Below are 18,798 nucleotides of genomic sequence, written 5' to 3' on the forward strand. Positions count from 1 at the left end.
CTTTCAATTTCAATGTTTAGGATCCTCCTTGACTTCCCTAGGTCTTTCATATCAAACTCTCTCTTACGAAGCATTTTCACTTGCCTCAATTCTTCTTTGGATCTCCCGGCCAGTAACATATCATCTACATAAGGAAGTACATAGACCAGTTCCTTGAAGCTACTAGAGTTTGTGTAGACACACTAATCATATGAGCTCCTTTTGAACCCCATCTTGGAGATCACTTCATCAAACCTCTTATACCAACATCTTAGTGAATGTTTGAGGTGATATATGGTCTTGTTCAACAAGCACATTAGGTATTCTTCTCCACTTTTCACATAGCCTTGAGGTTGCCGAATGTAAATTTTCTCATTCAACAGCCATGTAGAAAGGTTGTCTTTATGTCCAACTGGTTTAGCTCCAAATCCTTGAGTAGTCTGATGGAAGAATGCTCTACAATTGGAGAAAATACCTCATTGTAGTCAATACCTTCCTTTTGAGGGAATCTCTTGGCAACAAGCCTAGCCTTGAACCTAGACTTTTGCACACCTGGAATCTCTTCTTTAAATTTGTAAATCCATTTGCATGAGATATGTTTGTACCCTTTAGACAAAGGTACTAGTCTCCAAGTGTCATTTTGGTTGAGGGACTTCATTTCATCATTCATTCCCTCAATCCATTGTTTAGCATCTGGGTTATTTGTTGCTTCTTCAAAGCTGATAGGTTCATTATTACTCAAAAAAATGGCAACACTCAATGCTACACTAGCAAAATCAAACTCTTGGTATCTAGTTGGTGGCACAATTTTTCTTTTACGTTTGTCTCTTGCCAATGAATAATTGTGTAAGTCTCCATGTGTCTCACTGACATATGCTCACTGGTTTCAGCAGCCTCATCACCTTCAAACTCTAGATTTTGAGAGGAAGTAGAAACTCTATGATCATTTTGAAGCTCCACCTTAAATCTAGTGCTACTAGTCTTTGTCACTATAGAAGATGGTTGTTTTGACATTATGAACATCTCATTTTCTCTAAAAACCACATCTCTACTATTCACACACCTCTTTTCAACTTGATGCCATAGCCTAAAGCCCTTTACGCTAACGATTCGACCCCCTAGGACTTAAGTTAGGCCGTTACTAAATACATGCATGCATGGAACTTAAAACGACACTCTTTTATGGTGAAATAAATGCTAAATAAATAAGGTATGTGCAAAAAGTTTTCATTAAATTTAAATATTAAAAGCAACAATAGGGTGCCCTAAATCATAAATGATAATAAATAAATCTGAAAAAAATTCTTAATAGTAAGTTTCAAACATCAAAATTGAAAATTAAGAAAAACATGAAAAGAAATCTAAATCTCATGAGCGGAAGCATAAAACTAGTCCCAGTGGCTCGATCACGAATTCCGCTTGTCCATCGCCGGTGAATCTCTACCCTTACCTGAAACAACAACATGAGAAAGAATGAGTATAAAATTCTCAGTAAGTAACCCCATTACTGGGGTCAGGTTAGGCATCTATGTCCTCTAGATGCCTACCTCTTGTGGAACATATAAACTATCCTAGTCCTCATAGGACACATACATACATAAAAAACTGAGTTCTATTCTACTTTAGTTAAATATGCCCACTACCTCTGGTGAATCCCAAAGGAAACACAATCTGGTAAATCCTGAAGGAAACACAACCTGGTGAATCCCAAAGGAAACACAAACTGGTGAATCCTGAAGGAAACACAAACTGGTGAATCCTGAAGGAAACACAATATCTGGTGAATCTCGAAGGAAATACAAACTGGTGAGTCCCGAAGAAAACACAAACTGGTGGGCATTCTAACTAATCAATAAAATGACTATCACAATCTTGACATCACAATCTCGACATGGTTCTATAACATACGTATACATCTCATCATCATGATTCTACAATATACATATAAATTTCTTCATCATAGCTTTACAACATATGTATGCATCTCATCCTCCTCAGATTCAGCAAGATCTTCAATAAAAATAATATACTCAAATCATACTAGTATTCAAACATCTCTATGTGAACTAGTCTTTTAAACTATCATATCAGCAAGGCATACATAAACATCAAACTATCAATATATCCTCAGTAAATCATATTTGTCAATTCTTGACTCTAGTCATTTCAAACCTCGGCAATAAAGGCAGACATAAATATCATGCTTAATAATTCCCAATAAATCATAATTATCATTGTCAGGCACTAGGGCAGTTCCAGTAGTAAGATCACTTACCTCAACTTGGTAAAAAACGTAAAACAAAATCTCCTTAGATCTTCTTTAGCACGGTTGAATCAACCTAAAGGTGTGGCTTGGTCCAAGAAAAATTCCAATACTCGATTTAATTAGCCAATCTGATCATGAATTAAATCCAAAATCAATAACTTAATTTTCCCACTATTATTCTCAATCCAAAAGAATAACCATCCAACAACTTACAAAACTTATCAATCTTCACCAATTTTCTGCGAAACAAAATGGTATCTAGCTTGATGGTCAATGCCTCAAAACTTCCAAACCTTGAATCTAAGTTTCAAACCAAAGAGAGGTTACTAATTTAACCCAAAATCAAAAGGGTGAACTTCACCTCATAAATTATAAAGAAAAATAAGTCTTACCCAAGGTTTTCCTCAAAATTCCGACAAAGATCGGGGTAATGGCGGTCGACGACGCGTTGACTTGTGGCTGCTATAGATAGAAAACATGTGTTGCTGTTGGATGGCATAAATTGTTTAGGCTAGTAGCTGGTAGTGAGGGTCATGCATGAGGAGGGTTTGCGAGAGTGGGAGAGAAGGGGAATTTCTAGTTTATAAATTTTATTCAGTAGCAATTACGAACAAACTAGAGCTTCAAACAATTATCCAACCGTTCAAAATAAAACCCTACATGTCTCAAACAGACTGACCAAATTTGAGCTCGATCCAACGGTTCAAACTCTGAAAATCGATAATCTTATAGAAGCTATCGCTGATAAACCGAATTACTTTCTCCCCAATTTTTGACCTCTTTTCACTCTCATTTAATTTCGAAAAAATCTCAATTATTTTATTTTTTCCAAATTTTGAAAAGATAAATAAAATATTTTATCACAATATCTCCAAAATCTTCAAAGATTCGGTTAAATTTAGACATCAATTAACTTTTTAAATTATCTTAATTTAGGCTTCAAAAACCGAAATTAAAGGGCATAGGATCCATCAATTTGATACAAATTAAATCCTTCCAAATATTTAAATCAATTCAAAACCACATGAAATTAATTATCTATTTTATTATTGTTATTTTTTTTAAGATGACCCTAAAATCCAAAATCAAAGGGAAGCAAAATTCAATATTTTCAAGGTAATCAGTTCGAATATCTAATCAATTAAATTCAATTTAACCAATAAAAGTTTTTCAATTATTTCAATTTAACCCTAATTTTCCAAATGAAAGAGAAATTTAAACTCAATAATTTTAGATAATTAACTTAAATTTTCTTGAAATTCGAGATGTTACATTCTTCCCTCCTTAAGAAACTTTCACCTTCGAAAGTTCAAGTCCTTAAAGGCGCGTGATACTTAGTTCTTATCTCATCCCATTGTTTCCAAATTGCTTCTTCAGACCGATAATTCTACTAAAGAACTTTTAATTAGCATTAACTCCACATTTCAAAAAGTCTTCAACTCCTACCATGAATTGTATAACTTATCTGAGATAATATCATGTTACTCTTTAATCTTAAAATAAACACATAACACCATTTAGACCCTCCTATGCACGAGTCTGAAAATCTCACTTAAATGAGACTCTTGAAGTCCCCATAAAAATAAATCACCATAACCTCATAATAGCTGTAACTATTACCTAATCTCAGTTTCTAAGATAAAGACCTTCATGATTGCATACATCTATATTGAGAATGTTCACACTCCATAGAGTGGGTCACCTTACTGTCCATGCAACAGAAAATATATCTCTTGTGGCATCTCAAGTCCAGGATTCAGAATTCGGATTTGGCACCTAATTGCCCTGACAATCCACCGCAACCGAGATACGCTATCATATTCAATTCGTAATAGTTGATAAGTGCGAATCATCTTTCTTTCCTAATAAACAAAGCTGGTGTGCTTAAAGGAAAAATATTAAGGCACATATGAAACACTTTGCTAAATGGTTCTTGTATAAGTGACTTAGACTATTCCAACTCTGCCAGAGTCCTTCTATGAGGAGCCTTAAGGATAGGAGTTGCTCTCAACTCAAGTTCATCTTTAGTGCTAGGGGTCATTCTAGGAGATCAAATTTACTCAACCTTAATACTCATATAGCTTGTTTCTTACTTGCAGCTAGATTACTTTCACCTTCAAATAAAATTGATGGCTTCATTAATTCCTTGTTATAAATATTCGTGTCCACCATCAAAACCTCTAGACCTTGCTAATACCTTTCAAAGTCTTCCCCTCTTTAACGAGGCCTTGCCCCTTCCATTTCCATAGTTTCTAGCAACTATTGCTACTAAATATCCTTTCCTAAAACATTATTTCCTCCAATTCCTCTATATTTGAAGAAGATTGCTAAGCACTCTTCCAACACGTGATAGTCTAGCTTAATCAAATTCTCATGCTAAAATTGAGTTCTATGACTAGTAGCTAGGCATGATATCTATTCAACCAACAAATACTAAGATCTATAGTTCCAAATAGTAATGAGATCGTTCATACGAACTCTAAAGGTTCGTAAACACATATTTCCTATCTTGGACACCAAACCAAACCTTTGTTCTTAATCTCAAAACAGCAATTCCCCTTACCTTCTCAAAACAACAAAATATTTCTCAAATCCTTTCATCTTCCCTTATCTTTTCCAAGACCAATAAATCCAAGATGCTCTATTTCACTTTCCTAGTGAAATATATTTGTACCAAAACATGTGACTATTTGAATCCCTTTTCACAGTCTACAATCTAACAACCTAAGCAAGCTATATATATATATATATGTATGTATATGTATAGTAGAGATATTAATATATAATATAAAACCAACGCCTTATATCCACCCATATCATGTTTAAAATCAAAACCATACTTAACTATTTGGGAGTCTTGAAACATTATATCTATTAATCTTCCCAAATAAATAAAACCTTTCCTTAAATACTTTTATTTTTCTTCATATTTATCCTTGCTTAACCCAACAACTTGAAGGTGCACTTTTCACTTCCAGAGTGAAACATAATCCCTAAACCAAGACATATGACCTTTTATACCCTTTTCCATAAAACTAAAATTCCATTCCAAACTTGGAACCATAGTAGAGTATCCCCACAAGATCACATTGTTCTTAAACTTCAAAACGTTTATCCTTCCTCTTGGTATGGTTAATTAAACTTAAACCTTTTCATTGCAATAAACACATAGTTCAAACCCAAGCACCTTAAGAATTTTTAATCCAATAACTCGTTTTCTCCCATCTAAAGGCAACTATAAATTCAATCATCTTGGCATTCCTTGACCAATTCATCTTACTTAGGTCTTGAAAAGAGTTTCTCATACTATCGCTTTATGCTCCATCTAATAATTCTTCTTCCTTTTAGGCACGTTACATAAAGAACCAAAACACCATACATTACTCGCTCCACCAACTTCGATACCATGAAAGTGATCATGACCTATTAATCCTTTCAATTTTTTCTTGGAACATTTTGACTTTAATATTTAGTAATCCTTAATAAAATTTATAGTCTCTTCCTCACCTCTTTATTATCTTATAAAGAAACTTTAATTTCGTAATTATGAACGTGTGCCTTGTGATAAAGTTCCTTGTAGCACCACTAGTTTTATTCACGTAATGAAAAACTTAATATTATTTCCCAGTGAATTTCCAATTCACCTACCTTATTTTATAGCTTAACCAAATACATCCATTTTTTTTCTTTCATGTCATAAGTGCATAACAGTTCATAGTTCTATCAGGTTTCAATATCCTTGAACAGAAATATATATCCGTTTCTAACAGTCCTTCCATGAATTAAACTAACATAAAATGGCCTTATTATGATTCTTCTTTCTTTCTATAATACCAAAACAAAATAACCATCTCATACTAACTTCTTTCAGGTCATTAAACTAGCAATAATAATCAGTCAATACATAAAGCTTAGACATGAAGGCTTTTAAACACATCTTCCATAAAACATTTAATGAAAGAACATACCTGGCGAGGACGAAGGATCCGTGAATAGCCATAAGGGACACACAACCAAGACTTACATCGTAAGTCAGTCTACAGAACCTAAAACTTAGGCTCTGATACCAACTGTAACGACCCGACCCCCTAGGAATTAAGTTAGGCCATTACTAAATATATGCATGCATGGAACTTAAAACGACACTCTTTTATGGTGAAATAAATGCTAAATAAATAAGATAAGTGCAAAAGGCTTTCATTAAATTCAAATATTAAAAACAACAATAAGGTACCCATAAACCATAAATTATAATAAATAAGTCTAAAAACAATTCTTAATAGTAAGTTTCAAACTTCAAAACTGAAAGTTAAGAAAAACATGAAAAGAAATCTAAATCTCATGAGCGGAAGCATAAAACTAGTCCCAGTGGCTCGATCACAATTTTTTCTATAAATTGGGCTTTTCAATTTGGTTGAAAAACTTTGTCCATTTTGCCATTTTTTTTTTTTTTCAAATTTGGGCTAAAAAAAAAACTCTTTTCTTTGAGAAAAATTCATAACCCAACCCAAAGATCCATTTCTTTTTCCATGTCTTTCTCTCTCTCGGTTTTCGGGAGCTTTAAAGGTAAGTTAATTTACTGATTTTTCTTCATTTTGCATGCTAAATTCCTTTTGATTAAAAGCACTTAGAGTGTAATTAAATCCTTATTCCGTTGCGTATGTCTTGTGTTCCATCAGTTTTATAGTGGGAAAATAGTATGAGTAGTATAAACTTTGAGAGAATGTTTTGTAATTGGGATCGGAAGAGAGAATTGTTCTGTGTGATTGTAATAATTCTTCACATAGTGGATTTATTTCTGGTGAGTCATGGATTTTTTTTTTGAGTTGGGATTTTTCCACATAAATTTTTGTGTTTCTTATTTTATTGCTTTTTCTTAATTTCTCTGATATTTTCTTTTCCTTTTTTTGTAATAGAAGTGAGAGGTTCTTCTCAACAAGTAGTATCAGAGCATGAGGTTTGTAGTTTCTTGAATGTTTGAGTATGCTCCGTGATTGCAGCTTTGTCTGAGCTTCCACATCCAAAAAGAATTCTTGAAATAGATGCGATGTTTTTTAATAGTGTGAGTTGTTCACTATTTGCTAATTTGCTAGGATTAAAGTAGATGTGTGTCAAACTTACGAGTCTAATAAAGTTTGATGTGGAGAAATTTATTAGAAGGATCAACTTTGGCTTGTGGCAAGTGCAAGTCAAGGATGTGTTGATATAAAAATGAGTTACACAAGTAAAAGTTATATGATGATGGTATTCTAGTGCAAATCCGAAGTGATTCCAGCAAAAGGTTCAAAGAAGGAGTCTTTGAGAAGAAGATAGGCTATTGGGGATGCAGACAGGCTGGGTGCATGAAAAACAGAGCAGGTTCGTCAAATGGCTCTGGATCGAATGTGAACGGTGTCTTTCTCGTCAGGGGAGATGGTGACTTCCTATGAAGAAGACAGAATTCATCCTCATAATATTTCCACTTTACCATGATAGAGGATGTGATGTTAGTGATTCCACAAGTTTGCACACAACATTGACTTGGCGGATATGCAAGGTGTGTGGTGGAGGCTATGTCGATAGCTGATGGATTTCCCGGTGTGCCAAGTAGATGGAAGTTGCACCATAAATTTCAGCAGAGTTTATCGACATGTGATGAAAATGAAAAATCTTAAAAGGTTGTATTTCAAGTGGTCTACTTTTTATGGTGAAATAGGTTATAATTCTATGACATGAGAATTATGATTGTTGATGAAGACAATGGATGTTGCAGAATCCGTGGATTCTTAAAATATCTTGCCAAGGTGGAATTTGTTGGGCTTCAGCAAAATACTAAAAGTGCAGTTTGTCCCACATCAGTTAAATTGATGAATGGAGATGGACTCCAAACTTATAAAAGAGGCATACACATGTAGTTTCAAGTTGTTCCAGTGAAAAACACTTTAAGCTTGAGTGTGCTAACTCTATTTAAACTCCCTTTATATATTCTCTAGTTTGAGAGTGGAAAAAGGGTGTGAGTAGTATAAAAGCTTCACGAGAGTATTTTGTAATTGGGATCGAGAGAGAATTGTTCTTTGAGATTGTAACAATTTTTCACATAATAGATTTCGTAAATTCTAATATTTCTTATTTTATTGCTTTCTTTTAATTTCTCTGATATTTTTTTTTCGTTTCCCTTGCTATAGAAGTTGGAGGTTGTTCCCAACAACTCCAACCCTCATATACTAATTAATTTAGTGGATGTGTTTATTAAAGTAGAACAGTGTATATTTTGAACTTACCTTGAGTGTATGTACTATGTTCCCTATATAGAAATATTATTTCCGAATGAGAATATTTTCCCAACAAATGTGTCAAGAGTTTATTAGGTCATTAATTGAAACGTTGGTGACAAATTGAACTGTTATGTAGTGGGTTGTCAAAATAGTTTTATATCATTTGTATGGATCTCAATCCAAACTCGGAGTTTGGTTGTCTTTTTTATATAGTCAAAATTCTTAAATCATCGATTGACCCAAAAGTTTAAGTTTGTGGGTAAAGCTAAATTTAATTGTATATCATCTAACACTCTCCTTCACTTGTGAGCTTGAATTATGAAGAAGACCCGACAAGTGGACAATGCAGGGGCTTGAAAGCTTAAGCTAATTGGTAAAGGTTAGTAAATGTATATTTAATTATATATCATCTAACACTCCTCTTCACTTGTGGACTTGAAATATGGAGAAGACCCAACAAGTGGAAATAAATATTAATTGGGGAAGAAACAATAATGGAGGAATTTGAACCTAGGACATCTTGAACCAACATCTGATACCATCTTAAATCATCTATTGACCCAAAAGCTTAAGCTTGTAGGTGAAGGTAAATTTAATTATATATCATCTACTAACACCTCTTGTGGGTCTGAAATATGAAGAAGACTTAACAAGTGGAAATCAATATTAATTAGGGAGCAAACAACAATGCAGGGCTTGAATACAGAATAACCTACCTGGATCACCTACTCTGAAAAATAATTTTGTTGGTCTTAAAATACTAATTGACCCAAAAGGTTGAGGAAGAAATAACATTGTAGAGGTTTGACAACATGATCTCCTTGGACCGACTCCTGATCTAATACCATCTTAAATCATCGATTGACTCAAAAGATTAAGCTGATATGTCATCGGTGAAGTCAAACTCGTGAGATTGAACTCAACGGTTGAGCGAGCCAAGGTCGGTTAACCTTAGGGGTCATTTCCCTGGTAGATCGGCCCTCCTCCTTGGTGTTGTCGGATCAAACGTTACATGCACACGTTTTTTTTTTAAAAGCACTTTTATGTTACTCCCAAACGTAATGAGTTTGAATGAGAAAAAGTAACTTCTTTCATGGCACAAGTACTTTCGGTGATGCCAAAAAACTCTTTCAAAAATTAATAGGAGTGGTTGAAATTATTATATATTTTCTCATACATCAACATCTCAGAAATTATTCACCCTCTTGCTTTAAATTAGAGCTAAGATTCATTGAATCTTTTCTTTTGTTTACATTCTGACACCATCTAATAGTAAGAAACAAACAGAGACAGAGATTTGAAAATGACAAAGAAAGAAACATACATGACGAGAGAAAGCAATCATTCATTGACTAATTTTAATTTGTTGGCCAAGGTTACTTTTTTATAGCATGTGCTGTTACATTCAAAGAAAAATCTGTTTTCTTTGGGCCATAATTTAATGCATGTTCAGCTATAGATTTTTTTTTCTTTCCTTTTTTCCTTTTTTTCTTTGGAAGGAATTGATATACTGTTGATATTAATGCCAAAAACAAGAAACTAAAGAAGTTACGTGTGTGTGAAAGATAACAATAATGCTCAAATAGCATACATCAAAATGTAGCTAACTAAAACGTAGCTCAACTGACATAGTGTTCATACTATCGACCTCGAGATTTGAGAATAAATAAATGATGTCAAACGTCGTGGAAAAAATGAATAAGGGATTGGAACAATGCGACAGGTAATCTAGAGAAATTACAATGCACAATTTGAACGGTCATTAGGTTGTTCTAACTTTGAATATGTTTACAATGATCATTTAGGACTTATGCAAAATGTGATGCTTGGGTTAGATTTTGGTTTTAAATTGAAATATTTCAATATATAAGTTTATTTTAGGTATGATTTTCGATATGGGTAATTGTTTTAAATGGCAAAACTATTGACAATATTTTCAAATATAACAAAATATCACTGATAGACATTGATAGAGACACATAGAAAAACTTATATATTCAAAGATCAACATCTATCAATGTCAAATATAGTAAGATGCCATTCTCTATCAATGATAGACACTGATAGAGACATCTATCAGTGTTAGTGATAGACAGTAATACTGATAGAGACATCTAAAGTTTACAATGATCATTTAGTTATATTTATAAATAAATTGGCTCATTTTTCTATATATGAAAACAATCATTTCGATATTTGAAAACAATAATTTCGATATTACAATATAAATATTTTTTATTTTCTTTTATATAAAATGGGTGATGAAAGGATCAAAATTCTTCAAAATTGATATTATAAACTTGATGTGAGTTGAACTATGTTCATATTTACTTTAACTAATTATTTTAGTATTGAATGTTACTATACGTTATCTATCTATTGATTGACCAGTAAATTTTCGAATATATGTATCAAGGGTTGACGAGACCATGGAGGGAGGAATGCAATATAAGCTTCAAATATATATTCTAATTCTCTAGATTTATAGTATTTATTAGATTTGATTTTATATTAAAAAATAATAATAAATAAAGAAAACAAAACAAACCAAAACAAACCAAAACAATGGAGTTCACTATATAGTAACGACAATGAGCAAAAGTGGTTTCTTCCACCTCTTTAGTACAAGGATTTAAATTTATTTTATCCTTTTAAGAATAGGACTCCCGATGGTTGGATGAGGACACATAGGACCCCAAATAGGGGCCTGTCAAGCATAAATTCCAAATAACGAGACAACTTGACCGTGAACTCGACCTCCAAGGACGAGGAGGGCCAATTGAGCTATAGCCCTCTATTCTTTGCTTCGCTCATTCTTCATGGCATCTCTTTTGAGCTTATTTCCTACCCATCTCAATTTTTTTTTGGGATGAGGCAACTGTGAAGATAGCCTATTAAGAGTCGTTTTTTACGTAGGAATCCAATATTCCAATAGAGTGGACATCTAGTTCGATGTCTTTGTTTTGAGATAATGTAAGATTTCAAACATTTGAAAATTTTCGAGTATCCTAAGATGCCCTTACAGAGGACATCTCAAGAGTTTTGAATGTCCTCCTGGAACATGGGTTTTCAGGATTCCTGTGTTGAAGGTATAGCCATTTTAATTTTTTAACCATTCTATCAACATGCAAGGTATATATATATATATATATATTCTCTTCTTTATTTTCATTTTATAATTAAAATAAATACCGTCAACATTGTTATCCAAGTATTATAGGAATATTTTTAGAAATTAAATATGGTTTTCTAAGGATGTCAAATATCAGTAATTCCAGCTTGGGTGATTATATACCAAAAACACAGGTCTTTGCAAAGTCGTAAGACCATGTATGGGGCTGATGCCTATCTAGTGCTAGAAATTCAAGGAAGTTGGTGACTTGATGATAGTGGAGTAAACGACTGAAGCCTCGGTGAACGGCGGCCATAACTATAACGGTCCTAAGGTAGCAAAATTCCTTGTCGGGTAAGTTTCGACTCGCACGAAAAGTGTAACAATCTGGGCAGTGTCTCGAAGAGAGGCTCGCTAAAATAGACATGTGTGTGAAGATGTGGACTACCTACACCTAGACAGAAAGACCCTATGAAGCTTCACTATTCCTGGGATTGGCTTTGGGCCTTTCCTGCACAACTTTGGTGGAAGGTGAAGAAGGTCCCCTTCCAGAGGGGGCCCGAGCCATCAGTTAAATACCACTCTAGAAGATCTAGAACTCTAACCTTGTGTCAGAACCTACAAACTAAGGGACAATCTCAAGTAGATAGTTTCTATGGGACATAGGCCTCCCAAAAGATAATGAAGGCGTGAAAAGGTTTCCTTGGGCCAAACAGAGATTGGCCCTCAAGTGTAATAAAAGTCCAGGCATCACCGCTAGCAATAGTGGTAACTCCACCAGGTTCATGGCCTCTCTTGACTCATTGGTTTTGGAAAGTAAGTACGTAAAGAGTAAGGGCTTTCATTGATTTAGGGAACTCTCTCAGATGGTAAGAAGATGCCTCGGGTCCTATAGTTTTTTTCTACCATTACTAGTCAATTAAACCAAAATCAAAAGCAAACAATCCAACTCATGTGACATATGGGTAACGAACCCCTAATCAACATGGAATGTGGCCTCTCATACCTATTCAAAGATGGGTAAGTTGGCCTAAGTGTCTTTTAGAGTTGGAAGAAGGTGCATGAGACAAAACAGGAAAATAGAAGTTTGTCGGCCTATTTTGTTGAACTGCGAAGTCTTTGGCAGGAGTAAGATCACTATCAGAATTTTCAAGCTAACTGTTTGGCAGACGCTCATAAATTCAAAGATAGTAGAGAAAGATCTTTAAATTTGTGATTACCGATCAAGCCTCTCTTTCCTATCCAAGATAGCTAGTCGTCATCTTCAATCACAACGGTGGCCCTTTTCCTCCTTTGGTCTTTCTTTTGAAATAAGGACTTAGGAGTTTTTATCTTCAAGTCTTCAATATATATTGTATTACCTTCAATCTGGTATACATGAAAAATATAGGGTGTTCTCTTACTATTTCATTGTCTTTTTCCATTATTATCTTTGTTCTTTTATTATGTTCTATCAAAGCATGTGAAACCAAACGGTCATTTGATCTAAAAAAACAAAAGTTGGGTTTCAATCAAAGAATGATGAACCCAAAGAAACACCATCTCGAGGGGACATGTTGAAGATCCCACATTGGGAAAATCAAGAGATCTCATAATCTTAATAAGAGAGAAGGCTTACTCCTTTCATGACAAATTAGTTTCATGACTTTGACTTTAATTTGACTTCCTCTCTTAGGCTTTCTCTTATGTCCAAAATTATCCATAACAATTAGCCTGTAAATGATAATGTGGTTTTAGGTCTAATTTATATTTGGTCCCATTTTAAGTTTTATTTCCATCTATTTCTAGATTTTAGTATTTACACTTTTACCTTTAAACTTATTTCACTAAATAATTATTTTCCTTGTTAGTTTCCATAAATTAACTTAAAATAATAAAATAGAATGTATTAAATTAATTTTCACTAATTTACTTTCCCAACTAAAATTCATTTAAAAACTCTATATAATAGTTATTTTAAATTAAACAATTTAAAATTATTTTCAAATACTAAAAGTGAACATATATAAAAAGTCGAGATAAAAATATAAAATATTAAAATTTAAAGACCAAACGAGAAGAAAACTAAAAAGATAAATATATAATATATTTTAAAGTTTAGAGACAAAATGAAAATTAAAGGACAAACTAGAGCAATTACAAATTTAACGTTGGATTTTGATCAATTGAAAACTCTATTCAAAATTGACAAATAACAAAATACCCTCGTAAGACAGATAAATGATTTATCCCCAAAAATACAATTTTGTTTAAGAAACCATATTTTCTTTTTTCATGAAGCTTGGAAGAAAATCATCTAAAAGAACAAACAGACTAACAATTACCTATAGTTGTATGTGTGAACAATTAGAATGTATTTGTTATACAAAACGATTATTCGCACCCTTGTATATACTATTCTCATAAAATAAGGGATTGGATGGAACATGATCAACTACAACATATAAATCATTACAGAGAATCTGAAATAATCAACATCAGTCATAATATACATTTGTCTTCGACAATCTTAATGATGTTGGATTTATTGGAGGCATATCGGTATATGGTCAAATAAGAAAGAATGTGATTGGTGGAGGAAAAACACTTTATTTGAAATGGAATCCACAAATGGTTGAAATGACGAATTAATGAGAATTTTCATCCTATCTACCATCAAACAAAAGTCTTACTTGTTGAAGTGTCGTAAGAGAATAGTACCCTGAAATTATTAAGAGCCAAAAAAGTGTTATTGGTTAGATCTCGTGATTTTTTAAAATGTATATATCAATATTATTATAACAAATATATTACTTAAATTGAAAAATTACTGATAAAATGTTATATTTTCTTAAACAAGTAGATCTAAATACGAGAAAATATATGAAATTTTGAAAAAATAAGAAAAGGTATAAGAATATATGAAAATTTGAAAAAATAAAGATAAAGAAATTCGATATATAGGAAACTATGGATTTTGAGATTCAAATTTGAGGATTGGGTAAAAAATTAACGCATATCCGTTTTGGAATTTAAATTTGGCAAAACGAAACTAAATTATATTTTTACAATTAAAAAGTTTATTAGCATTACCAAACAAAATCCAAATATTATGCATTTTTGTCTTAATTTTTCTGGTTGACAACTCGTGTTGTTTAACCTGTAATAATCTAAAGAGTCAAAGTAGGTGGTCCTAATTGCTAAACATTAAAATAATAATAATACAAAAAAAGAGAATTTTCTAAATAGAAAAATAAGGAGACTATCTATCCAAAATAGCAAAATTTAATCTTCTTTTATACAAACTCATAGAGGTTGATAGAATTGTATCAGTGTCTATTAATGATAGAAACTGATAGAAGTCTATTAATAATAATATGTAATAGATGCTAATGGAAATCTATCATTGATACTATATGATAGACGCGGATAGAAGTCTATCGGTATCTATATTTTTTTATTATTATTTTTATAAATAGATTGACATTTTTTTTATCGGTAAAAACTTTCCTTCTACTACTATTACTAATAATAATAATAATAATAATAATAATAATAATAATAATAATGTAGGTGGTCCTTTTTTTAAGGGAGAAAAAAAAGTGGTCGCTTTCTTAATTAAGTTGGAGTTTGTAGCATATGAGAAGAAAGGAAAGGAGACAAATGAAAGAATCCAAATAGGATATTTATGGCACCCCACAATATTACCAAAAGCCAAGCATTTAAAATTATGATTTTTATTTAATTGTTTTATTCTTAATGACAGACCAACATCTAGAATTTTATTTTTAAATAATGATGTCTGATTTTAGGCGTAACAGTTAACATGAACTATTAATTATTTAGGATACATTATAAAATAAATCTAACATATGTAGTTATTTCTGTTTGAAAAAAAAAACAGATATGTAACTATTTCAGTTTAATTTTTAATACCATAAAATTTCAAATTAAATTGTTTAAGCTTCTTGGTAAAGTAATTTTAATTTGTTAAAAAAATGATTAAAGGTAAAACCGAAATTTCGTGTGGTTTACCGTTATGAATTGAGTTATGCAATCTAGAATTAATGTGTTCGTGGAGTTAAAAAGTTTGTATAAGGGGTGTTGTTTAGTTTGAAGTTAGAAAGTCTATATTTGAGGGTGTAGAGTTCAGTTACTAAGTTGCGGTTTATGGTGTAGGTTTTTGTCATCTAAAATGTAAGATTTTTTTGCGTTATTTTTGTTTGCTTTAACTTTTTGTTTAACCCTTCAATTGCACGTAAATTTTTCAAAATTTTAAAACTTAATTGAGATGTCAATTTAAAACCTTCATATATATTTTACAATATTTTACATGTAACCATTATACTTGAGGTAGATAAAATATTTTTGTTTCATACAAATAACAAAATTACAATATTCTTTCACATTATTAAAATTTTATGAGTGTAATTTGCAAAAATTCAAAAAAAGAAAAATAAAAAATTAGGCTATCAAGGAGTTTAGGGTTATTTGTATGACATCTTATATCAAATTGTATGCTATGGTTTATTATGCATATATATTGGTGCCGGGAATGCGATCAAAGTTTTACATTAGTTAGATAAGGGATAATCATTAATATACAAGGATAAGACAACTAAAAATCTGTTTGGATTACTTGAAAAATGTTTTTCAAAAATTTATTTGAATTAAAATACTTTTTATAAAATCTATTTATAATAAAAATAAAAATGTGTTAGATTACATTTTCTCGTAAATTTACTTATACACAAGTTTGTATGTTTTGGCTATATGCTTAAAAAGATGCTATTAGTGTTAAATTACTATTTAATACAATTAGTAAACACTATAAACTAATAATATTAATTATCTCGTTAAACACATTTACCTGCCAAATTTTTATTTATTTTATTTTTTAAATATATAATCAGCTAAGTTGGCCGATAGAGTTAGTTCTTGGAGACAAATAATGGAGTTGGTCATTGGAGGTGATCGTCAAAGTTCGCTATCAGAGACGGTAGTCGTGCAATGTTAGACCTCGGAGTTGGTCACTAGAGATGATTGTCAGAAAGAATATTCAAGGGAGGTAGTTGTCGTAAAAGTTTGGGCACTGAATATGGTCATTTGAGGATATCATTGAAGTGACGCGATTGTAGTCGCATGGTGATGGTTATTCCTAGAGTTGGACGTCAGAGGTGATCAGCGAAGTTGACCACTAAAGATGGTCGTTGAAGTATGTCATCGAAGTTGTACGTTGATCGTCAGCAGTGCTTTGTGGGTTCTTGAATCATAAATTTTGAGTCAATACACTCATGAAGTTTCATAAATCAATCAATTTAGAATCTTCAGTATGATTATCTCTGAAAATGATCCAAGCATTAGTTCTCAAATATTGGAGTTTACAAAATAGCAATCATAGTGTATTTATAGAAGATTCTTAAAGAATATTTTGACTAAAAGTCTAAATTGATTTATTCATAAAAGTTTAGGAATTTAATTGATACAATTATAAGTTTTATAACAATTTTTTTTCGAATCAAATGTAATAGAAGATATAAATACATATATTTATAAAAGTCGATAGTTTAAATTAATATAATTATTAAGTTGAAATTGATACAACCGTTTTCTCCTAGTATACAAAATTTTAAAACGTTGGAGAAAAAAGAATAGGTGAATAAGATTGAGTTGAAAGTGGGGAAACAAGTAAGGAATGGTTCAAAGAAGCACTTTATAACATAATATTATTGTTCCCTACTTTGGGGTTTCTTATTGCTTTTGTTTTCACTTCCAAATGAATTAAATTGTTTTTCCCCTCTCTGTTTTACTTTTTGGACATACAATCGAAAGTTCTTTACTTTGGCCTTTTTTTCTCTCTCTCTCTACGAATACAAACTACGGTTTACTTTTTTTGCAAAGTAATATTTGTTATGTACAAGAAAATTATATTTTTTATTTAAAAATTACACATACTCTTTTTGGTTCAATCTATTAATTTAGACTTTTAATGCCTTGCAAGTTATTTTAGGTCATACTATTCGATGAGATTTCTAGAAAATTTTAATTTGTTTGGAATGAACTTTGAATTTGTATTGATTTTAGTATAATATAATGAGTAAACTCTCTAATAAATCATTCTTTGATGTTTTCTATTATCTCTAGAATTTCTTCTAAAGTCTCTAACTTTTGCTTTGGACCGCATCTAGAGTTTCTGACTTCAAGAGTTTTAGAGAGCTATTGGGCTTGAGATGCTGAACAAACAGACCGAAAAGCCAATTGAAATGGTTACACTTTGGGCCTTGAGTAAACGATGACCCTTAAACGACTATCAGATACCACCATGTTGCTTCACACAAACACAAAAACACGTACTGAAAGTACAATCCGTGTGATGAACGATCTCGATTTTACACTTTGATGGCTGAGATTAGAACTTCAAACTTTTGCTGGAAAACTCCTTCGAATGACTAATCTTTTCTTTTCTTTTTGCAGCGAAAGAACGAGAGAAAAGAAAAGAGAGGAACGTCGGGAGGCTGCCGGAATTCGCAGAGGCGAGGACTCTTCGATCGTCTAAGTGATGGAAGGTAAAGTTGGGGTCGTCTAGACGATAAGAAACGAGTCATCTAGACGATGAAGACTTTACTGAAGATCGTCTAGACGAGGTCATCTAAACGATGGTTATCTACATGATGAGGCTTGCAGAAGTAAATGATCATTGGCTAAAATCTAAACGATCGTTGGCTAAAAGCTAGACAATCATTTGCTAAAGCTACACGATTGGTGGGTCAGGGGCATACGATAGAGGAAGACGATAAGAAGAAGAAGAACACGATTGTTTACGTGGTTCGACCAAGGAAGGCCTATGTCCATGGAGAAGCTGATGGAGTTTTTGATTCAAGATTGCTTCAAGATAAGTGTAGTCACTCAATTACAATTGGTCTCCCTCACTGTACAAATTAGTTATGCTAGTATTTAAAGGTAGCTTGATTTGTAACTAATTCTGTAACTGAATAAAGTTATTTTCACTTCTATATAACAATCTCCACCTTGAAATGAACTTCATGCTTTCTTCAGCTCCTCTGATCTGACTTTCTCTCTGCTTTAACCTTTGTCTCTCAGCTCGAACCCTATTATATCAAAGCACTTCTAGAGTTTGAGCTGAGTGACTGTTTTTGTCAACATGTCGGAGGCATTTTCTGAGGTATGAACTTTCAGAACATCAATCT

General features: G+C 32.3%; 1 long non-coding RNA gene across 1 annotated transcript; it reads right to left on the bottom strand.

Annotated features, from left to right (window-relative positions):
• Positions 1-1,370: 1,370 nt before the first annotated feature.
• Positions 1,371-12,997, bottom strand: LOC120069504. Its single transcript, XR_005479559.1, has 3 exons — positions 12,832-12,997; positions 6,214-6,333; positions 1,371-1,429 (listed from the first exon to the last, which is right to left on the bottom strand). It is a non-coding gene; the product is annotated as an uncharacterized LOC120069504 (long non-coding RNA).
• Between the last annotated feature and the right edge of the window lie 5,801 nt (positions 12,998-18,798).

This window comes from Benincasa hispida, unplaced genomic scaffold, assembly GCF_009727055.1.
Source record: "Benincasa hispida cultivar B227 unplaced genomic scaffold, ASM972705v1 Contig446, whole genome shotgun sequence".
NCBI lineage: Eukaryota > Viridiplantae > Streptophyta > Magnoliopsida > Cucurbitales > Cucurbitaceae > Benincasa > Benincasa hispida.